General features: G+C 42.5%; 1 protein-coding gene across 3 annotated transcripts in view; it reads left to right on the top strand.

Annotated features, from left to right (window-relative positions):
• The first annotated feature begins 997 nt into the window (after window positions 1-997).
• Window positions 998-9,811, top strand: part of GRM5 (glutamate metabotropic receptor 5) — a 552,376-nt gene continuing 543,562 nt past the window's right edge. For 2 of the 3 annotated variants that reach the window (XM_078058660.1, XM_036081919.2), the window contains exon 1: window positions 3,315-3,508. The gene's annotated coding sequence lies outside the window, so the exon portion shown is untranslated. Of the gene's footprint in view, window positions 1,375-3,314; window positions 3,509-9,811 lie in introns of those variants that run through there. The other variant, XM_078058659.1, reaches the window with a different exon arrangement.

The raw sequence follows: 9,811 nt of genomic DNA, 5'->3' as shown, positions 1-9,811 counted from the left end.
ATTCAGCTAGCCACTAGCTCCCCTTTATTTTCCTGGGAACTCTCACTATTTTTGTATTTTCTCTATACCATCTTTCTCATCTTTCTCATTCAGGAAGATCAGCCACAGCTTTGCTGGCCTGTCTACAAAGTACTAAATCTTGCTTCCTGGATTGCAATCAAAGAATCTGAGAAATTAACATGCCACCGTCAGAGTAACAGGAAAATGTGGAGAAGAAAGATGCCATTGTGAAGATCAACAAGGTGTGGTAGGTAACATATCTTTTTCTTGTTGAATCCCGAAGCTATCAAAGAACAACTTGTTTTGTTTTCAAGGGTCTGGTGGGAAATCTACATTAGTAATGTATTCATCAGGACCAACCCCCTCAACTTGAGTGTCCTCAGCTTTCAGTCTTTCATCCAACTGCAGCAAGCACCTGGCTCCTAAAATTCAGCTAGGGAAATAAAATGGGAATAGTAATAATCCTATTACTGCAATGTCTTTCTTTTCTTTAAATTAAGCCATGCAATTAATTTATACCAATCTCTTTTTCAGAGGCAGAAATGAGGTCTGTTTTTGGAATTTAAAGATAACTTCAGCATTTTTTACAGTCTTGGTAGTTATGGGGGTGGTGGGGGAGGGAAAGGAAAGTCATTTGAATAAGTAAAACATATTTAAACATATTTAACTACTACGGAGAGAGAAATTTTAATGGATATAGAAAGAATCGTTTGTAAGAAGTGCAGACAAATGTAAAATGGCATTATTAATAAGTAATGCCATTAAAGAGACCGTTCTTTCTAAGCACTCACACTTCCGAATCATCTTGGGGTTCCCTGACTTCCTGGTTCTCTGTACCCTCCAGCAGTGACGCCCCTTCTCCCAATCACTGTCAGGGGTTTAAGTGCCATCTTCAGGATGAAGCTTATTATCTACCTGCTCCCCCGGCTTCTCTCTGAGTGACACACCACCCACGCCTCCACGCACAGCCCTTCTCCTTCCGCGGCTCCCAGAGGGAAGCTGAAGAGCTGCAGAGGGAGCCCGAGGCTACTGTCGCCTGCACCCCGAGACTACGAGGCTCCAGGCTCCAGGTTACCCACAGAGTCTGTGCCCTGGTCGGCCCCCCGCCCCCAGCGCCGCGCGCTGCAGAAAGAAGTAGGAAGCGGCCCTGCGCTGCGCTTCCAGCTGCGTCTGCCCGAGCGCGGCACGTGCTCCCGGCGCTGGCGCGAGAGAGCGAGCACCACAGCCGCGGGCCCCGGAGCCGCTCTGCTTCCTGCCGCCGCTGCCTCCGCCGCCGCCACTCGCGCTCCAGCTGCAGCCCAGGCCGGCACGCGAGCGCAGGAAGCCCGCGAGGAGCGGCTGGCTGGGGGGCGCCAGGTTCAGGGCGCGCACCTGGTAAGCACAGCGCCGTTTTCTTTCTTTCAGCTCGAGAGTCACCACGGATGTAGGATACCGCCGGAGCCCCTCCCCCAGCACGGGGATGGAGACCATTCCGGCGAGGGGCGGGAGCGCGGGCGAAAGGGACCCAGGAGGGCAGGTGGTGGGCAGGTGGACGACTGGTGGAGCCAGGGACGCTGCGAGGTCCTGCAAGTTTAGAAAAGTCACCCTGCAAGGACGTGTGCTGTGTGAATCAGACACGAATTTCTAGTCGGGAGCGCAGGCTACCGCAGCGTCGCTCCAACGAGAGGTTTATGAAGATCATTTTGCTTTTATTTCCATAAGTGAGGGACTTAAGTGGGCTTGTTTCCATAGAAAACCAACTAAAAAAATCAGAGGAGAAAATAGAGATCTGAGCCAAAGGAGGCGTTTGGATTTCGATCTCTCTCACTCTCTTTCTCGCATACCGATACATGTGCACAAAAGGGTGCATAACGGGGGGGGGGGGGGGGAGGTTATCTATCTTTGAGACCATTAGGTGTTTGGGGGCTAGTAAGAGCATTTGCTAATGCTTTACCCTGAAAAGAGTACCCTGGTTGGGTGTGAATGCCAGTGTTCCATTTCTAAAATGACACTTCCATGACGGAACTAGAGGAGGGAGAGGTTTTCTAGAACAGGGGGCCATTTTTAAGGGGGTACACCTGTAACTCTGGACCTATAAGCTCAGGTTCATATACTCCCAATGGGGATAAGGAAACATCCTTACACTAGGTTTTTTTATGGAACTTTGGCAAAGGATGGGGTCAGAGAGAGGGACGGGTGGGGGTGGGGGAGGAAAGGGAGTTGAGTATGAGTGGATGGGGTGGTAGAAGGAGCGGAAGCCTGGAAGTCAGGTTTGGCATCATTGTGTTCATTTAGTACCACCCTGGGTAATTCCTGGGTTGGTCTCTAGGAAAATGTGTGACCTTGAAAAAGTCCCTTAACCTTTGTGTACTCAGTTTCTCCATTTCCTCCATTTCTGTAAAATATAGAGATTCTTCTGTGTTTGAGGGCACAAAAGTTCCATGCAGTATTGTCTGTCCATGAGCATATGGTTTTTGGATCTGCATACAAGGAAGGAAGAGCACTCAGAAAATCCAGATAAATGAAGCTTCAGGGCATTCTCCCTCAAAGTATCAAAGACATTTGCAAGCTCCTGGCTGTGCTGTTGGTTTAATGCATGCTGAGAGGTTTGTGGAAATGGTTGAGAAGGACAATCAGACACTTAGACTATAACCAAGGGAACCTAGAGTTCTGAGTGCTGTTTGGAGAGATTCAAAGTCACTTGCTTTTTTAAGGTAACAAATAAAGAAGGAGGTTTGGTGGCAAGCTGTGAAGTTCTTTGAATCTGAGGGTTTGGGAAATAATCTGGTATTGATTCTAAAACAACGAAAATGAATGGCATCGTACTTGAAAGGTTGGGCACTCCAGATGGCAGGAAGGTTTTAGAGTGAGATCTGAGAATACTGTAATCTGGGCAGAGGGGTTAGGAGGGAAAGGAGAATGGCTGTTCTTCATGAGACAAGGGTTCCTAGACTCCTAGGAGGCAACTGGCATCTGCTCATTGTCCTTGACAACTCTGCCACTTGTTCAAGGCGGGTACAGGTTCTTCTTCCCCTCAATGCAAGCTCATTCCTAGAACTCAGGGATCTGCATCCCAGGTGCTGAGATATGAAGGTGCACATGGGAAAACTCAAGTCCTAGGGGTGCCCCTGATCCCTTTATCATGTGAGCATCTGGCTTCAGAGCTGGTTCACCCCTCCAGATTCGACCTGAAGTCTGTGTTCCTAAAGGAACTCACTGTGCCACTTGGTGGCACCAAAAAGTTGCGCTGAGAACTCTGTTCTCTATAAATACAAACTACCACCCCTCCCTCCTCCGCAAGCTCCCCTTCCCCCCTTCCCCCCTTTCTCAGTAGCAAGGAGATTGCTGCACACGCCGCCCTCAGCTCTGCTGTTCTGTGCGCACTGAGCGCAGGAGATGAGCTTAAGATCTTCTTGGTGGGGAGCCCGGGAATGGAGAGGCCGGCTCTGCCCCGCTGATCAGCACGGCCCAACTTTATGGGGCGCTAGCTAGACTGCATCTCACTGCCCGCTGTGCAGCCAACAGGGGGGTAAGCTTGCTAAGGGTCTGTGTGCCCAAGTGTCCACGCGCCCGGGAAGGATGTAGGAGCTATCAGCTTGCTGGGTAGCTCACAGTTTGGTTTGGGAGTGGGAAGAGCGTGGAACAGGGCTGGCTAGACCTTGAGCTTGAAGTCCGCTCCATTTGCTGATGGCCTTAGTTAAACCTGTTGGGAGAAAAGGCGAGAGCAATGGGATATAAAGGAGGGAATGAATGCAAGGATTGAGAAAGGGATCCTGCATGCCTTCGGATCCGAGTTCCCACTCCCTAAGGCCAGGTGTGCGTGTTTAGAATGCAGATTGTGCTGCCCCAAACCACCGGAGGGCTGGAGGGCTCAGAATTGGGAGAAGAAAAGGTGCAGAGGGAAGGAAGGAGAATCGCTTCCCAGTAGATCGGTAAGATGCCGCGACCGTGGCGCCTGCGGCAGGAGGAGGGGGGACAGCCGGTGGTGCTGAAAGCACAGCTCTCACTCAGCCTAGCGTGCTTCTTTCTGAAACCCAGTCTGCGCCCTCCTGCTCTTTCCTCTCCTGTGGATGCACCTTTCCTTTTGGAAACACAGCCTCCTACTTACCCGGGAGTGGCAGCCTGAGTATCGTACCAAGGAGGGAACCCAGGCTACAGCGACTTGGGGAAAGAACCCCAGTCAGGTCCATGAGCTAGCTGGTGACCAGAGCCTAACCCAGACTTGGGACCTCACAAAGGGAAGTGAAGAGTCTGCCTGGAAGGCTCTTGGAACTAGTGCTGGAATTTCCAACTGCCCTCATTTCCCTTCGGAGCAGGTGCTGTGGGGAAGGGAAATTGAGGAGAGGTTAACAAGAACTTGTGCTTATTTAGGCACAATCCTGGTGCTGCCTCAGCTGAACTGTAAGCTTGAGTAACCAAACAGATTCTCCAACACCTTACTTCCCGCTAAGAAATTGAGACAGGCCAGTGGGAAGGCACTACTCCCTTCCACCTTTTTCTTCATTCCCTACATATTGTTTTATTGTTCTGAGTCCCTTGAGACTGGGGCAGAGCTAATCTGTATTCTTAATGTTGGCTTCTGGCCATTTGAGACAGCCAAGTTAACATTGCCTTTTACTATGTTCAGCCTCTTCCCCCAGTGGGGCTAAGCCAAGGTTTTCTGTAGAATCCTCTTAGTTATAAAACATTCTAGACATTCTTTTGAGTTTTGGCGTGTTCAGGCATGCTACCTCTTGTTAGGTGTGCTTTGTGACCCTCATTACCATCATAGAGCACAAGGAATTTTCTCCTTTAATTTCTCTCTTATATCTATGAATTACACATTTAAGAATCAGTTGTGACTATTTCTGTCCTTTATAGATTTCAGTTTCTGTTTAGTTTGGGACTTGAAAATATTGCTTCCTGAACTCATCAGGTTAATGCACATCCTACAAAGCCTTCTCCAGTGGGGACATTTTCAGCACTCCGGACAGATCCTTCAGGGTTTCTTAGGAGGAGACTGTGGGTACAATACTTTCCACGTAACTGCTTCTTTTAAGAGAAAAGCTTTCCCTAGTCATTTACACTCTGCTTGACAAGATGTATCATTTGGATATTTTCATTGCACCCCTTAGATCTCTGTTATCACATGGCAGTATTTTGGCTGTGGGCTGTACTCAAAGAGAAACCAAACTGCAATGTTGATTTGTTAAAGGATTTATTCAGATTATTTGGGAGAGGGGGTGATGTTTGAACAATCCAAGTACTTACTTCCATAGGGAGACACAGGCCTCTGCCATCACTTCATAGTCCATGTATAGACATGGTGACAAACACCAAAGTGAAAACTTTGTCCAACCAACACAAAATATGGATTACTTTTGTGACTAAAGGATTTTAATAATTCTCATGTTCTCATTTTTGTTCAAAACACATTAAAGATTTTATAGGAGTCTTACATTCTCTTTTATGGAATTTTTCAGAGCATTTTAGATTTAAAAAAACTAAAGTAAATGGCAATAAAGCATAGGTGCAATTACAGGTAGAAAATATGAGATAACACTAATAATGAAAAATATTGTACTTATTTGTATACCATTCTCTCCCAGGCTTTCTGTCCTCATGGGATGAAGAAAGAGATGCATCCAACTATTCTTCCTTATACTCTTTGCTCTGTTATTTTAATAGGCTATAAACTAACTTTATAAAATACTGAGGACTATTTTTTTATTTATATTGGGATATGCTAAAGCTAATCAGTTTGTTTGGAGTTTGGTTATGCTGAAGGTGTATTACTACAAAGCAGGAACATCCTATAGTTTAAAAATATGTGTTATTTTTAAAATTCAGAGAAATATTAATGCTTTCCTGAAGCATCATTTAGTCATTATTTTCATTAATGAGTGGAGCTAAGGAGGACGTAAGATAGGAGCATCAAAAGAAATATTTTTTAGTTCATGATGTGAAAAATAAAATTTGAATTTTGATTTTGAATTTTCAACTATTTGTAAAAAGCAATATCTTCTTGGTATTTCTTCATCTCAGCCAGTTAAAAAGTAGTTCTAAAAAACATTATGCCATAGCCTGCTTTCATTTCCTTTAAATTAACAGAGGAAGAAAAAAAATCTAGATTTTATCAGTTCTAGTCTTGTTTGAATTATATATCAGAAGGGGAACCAAACAAAAGTCTTGGTTCAGGCTCATCCCTGCTCCAACAACTACCCTTTCTTGAGCATGTCGGGCACCATGCCGCGCATTGATGTTATTTAATCCTCATAACAATTATGCAAGGCAATATTTGTTCTTAGTTCTCTGTTGTTAAAACTGAGTTGTTGTTTTTTTTTTCCTTCCACTGTCATATGACAAGGAAATGGGAAAAATAAATAAATACACACATCCGATTGGTTTGGAAATCAAACTACCCTCTCTCATTACATTAGGTAACTTTTTTCATCTATGGTGTGGCTAAACATCATGGAATTGTTTTGTTGTGGTTTCCAGTGAGTTGTGGTATGGTTGGGAGGGCAGACCGTTGCACAAGATTGCCTGAGTTTGAATCCCATCTCTGTATGGGATTACTAGCTATGTAACCTAGGGTGAGTTACTTAACATTGCTCTGCCTCTGCTTTCCTCATTTTTCAAATGGGGAGTGGGGGGGCGGGGGCGGGAGGGGGCACTTGGGTGGCCCAGTCAGTTAAGTGTCTCACTCTTGATGTTAGCTCAGGTCTTGATCTCAGGGTCGTAAGCTCAAGCCCCACGTTGGGCTCCATGCTCCATGCTGGGCACGGAGCCTCTTTAAAAAAAAAATGGGGAACAGGTTGTAACACTCTAAGGCACATTGAATAATTACAGTGAATTAATTGTACAAATATAAGCAAAGTTCCAGACCCACAATTAACGGTGTAGAAACGGTAGTTGTGACTATTAATCTCATCTAGGCCTTTGAATATCAAATGTTTCCTAGCTTTCCCTTGTTCCTGAATTTAATCTTCTCAGCAACCCTGTAGTTGGTACATAATTGCTGTTTCAAATATCTTCTCTTATTTTAGTCAAACTAGTTAGGAAATGTAAAGGAAAGATTTAGATGTGAAAAAATGTATTTAATGTAGATATTATTCTGTTGGTCTTAGAAAAATATCAGACCTATGAATAATTCCCTAATGATCAGTTTTCACAGTAACTCTGGCTATAGGCCATTGCTCTTAAACTTTGCTCTTAAACTTTATCCTCTTAAACATAAATGTTCTGAGGAAAATTAAAAGATCATAATCATAATGGTGCTAATGGGCAATGTAATAATAATAATAATTAGCCTGTTTACATTTATAATATTTTACAGAGGAATAATTGAAAAATATTTCTTAAAAATCAATTTGCCTTAAAACACAATAATGTAGATCTCTTTAAAGACTGAGAAAAAAGTAAATAACATAATAATTACCTTTTTAAAAATAAAAATGAGATTTTGAAAAACCAATGTATAATTACTGTATAAAATATTCTTTGTCTTGTTAAAATTAAAATGAACTTGATATTTCATATTAAAAATGGTCTTGGAAATGATAAAGTGTATCACAAGATCTCTTCTCATTCATTTATTACAACTTATGGCTACTCAGAACCATGCTTATTTAATGTAAGGCAATATCATCCTTCACTCTCAGGGTTTAATCTGTATTTTTCAAATTGAAATTGCAAGTTGAAAACAATATAATACAGCCAGAAACAAGTTACAAAGTAAAGAAGGGATAAGACAAACCTATTCCAAACTACTCCCCTTAAATTATTAGGATGTTTCAGGAAAAAGTGTTCTGGGACTGACAAATCCAGATGATTAGCTCTTAGTTATATTCTTTTTTGATGCTTATGTTGACCTTGCCAGGATATAAATCAGCAGTTTTCAGCTGGGGATGACTTTGACCTGCAAGGGACATTTGACAGTGTCTGGGGACATTCTCATTTGTTACAACTAAGAGGAGGTGTGTTTGCTATTGGCATCTGGAGACTGGGGATGCTGCTAAACATCTACAATGCACAGGACAGTAAACCTCCACAACAATATGTCAACAGTGCTAAGGTTGGGGAACTGTGATCTAAATGATTCCAGGAAATAGAGTTACCTCTATTTACTTAGTTGGTTTGTATGGCTTTTAAATGTAGTTGGCTGGCATTACATAAACTTGTAATGGAAAGCAGAGAGAGTCTACAGAATGTTTTGCAATCAATGCATAGGGTTTAACCAGCCAACCCATTTGGTCTTTTGGGAGACATTATCATCTGATTATGTTGAGTGTGGGCTTTGGAGCCAGAGAGAGTTGGGTTCATGTCCTGATTCTGCCATTTATATTAGGTATGAGACTCCTGGCATGATTCTTCACCTCGAAACCTCAGTTTCTAAAGATATTTAATGTAGGTAGTAATCATACCTACCTCACAGGGTCATTTTGAGACTTATATTAAATAATGCTTATACATTATTTAGCACAAAGTAGTCACCCAATAAATATTAGCTATTAATAAGTAACTAGAGATCGGGCGCCTGGGTGGCTCAGTTGGTTAAGCAACTGCCTTCGGCTCAGGTCATGATTCTGGAGTCCCGGGATCGAGTCCCACATCGGGCTCCCTGCTCAGCAGGGGGTCTGCTTCTCCCTCTGACCCTTCCCCTCTCATGCTCTCTGTCTCCCATTCTCTCTCTCAGATAAATAAATAAAATCTTTAAAAAAAAAAAAAAAAAAAAAAAAAAAAATAAGTAACTAGAGATCGAGTTAGAAATGCAAAAGCACATTTTCAAGCACCTGATGATAAGTAATATAATATGCACGATAATGCTTTACAGTCTTTCAAGGTATGCCATAAATAACAAGAAAGCAGCTGAAGGCTGCAAAATGGGAAGACGCCTGGAATCCCTGCTTGATAATTAAATTGAGACTAGTTAACAGTAGATTACATCATTTTTATTGCTTTGCTGTAGAAGGCTGTTTCAGGTCTTCATGGACTACTAAACCAGTTATTTAATGATTTACAATGATTTAGTGAGTTTTATTCTAGTGCCAGCACCTTTTAATTAATGCAGAAAATAACAGATTTCACTTTTGTACAATGTTATTTTATGGCCCTTTTTGGTTTAAGAGGGTTTTGTTGAAACTATGGCATATTTTTGGATCTGGGCTAAACAGAGAGGGTGATGGGCTTTCTTGTTTACAAGGTCACAGATGTGTGCTTGCGATAGCTACAACAATAGAGCTTTCCTAGACTATAAAGCTCTCGGTATCATACCTCAAAGTGTCTCTTATCTATGGGATGCACTTGTTTTCAGGAAAATACATCAAATGCATTCATGGCATATGCAATATTGACACCCCTGTCTATTTGGTATGAGGCTATTGCTCGGGCAGAAGGAATCATTTTAGTGTTGATGTCCTGAAATGTGTGATTTGCTTGTGTGGGGATTAAGTTATATAAGAGACATCTGTGCCAGAAAGATGGTCAATGTTTGAGAAGATTGTTGAAAATAAAAGACAATGTGAGCTGTGAATCTGGTTGCAGTGTAAGTTGCCATTTATGCAGATTCTACCCACCAACATTTTTTCTTCATTTAGGATACAATAAGACTGTATGACCGGAAGCAAAATACTTTTATGCATATTAAATATGTGTCTACTGTTTTCTATAATGGGGGAGTGATTAATTTTTTTATGCTATGAGCCAAGAAATATACTATTGAATAAAGCAGACTGGTGGTTCTGAAAATAAGACCCTAAACCAACCTATTATGTAAGTTACACTATTTATGTAAACTATCATTTACTGCTTTTGATTGAATTAAAGCTCTCCATATTTTAGGTTGTAGATC

Source organism: Halichoerus grypus, chromosome 11 (assembly GCF_964656455.1).
Source record: "Halichoerus grypus chromosome 11, mHalGry1.hap1.1, whole genome shotgun sequence".
NCBI classification, from domain to species: Eukaryota; Metazoa; Chordata; class Mammalia; order Carnivora; family Phocidae; genus Halichoerus; species Halichoerus grypus.
This window is presented reverse-complemented; position numbering and strand designations above follow the sequence as displayed.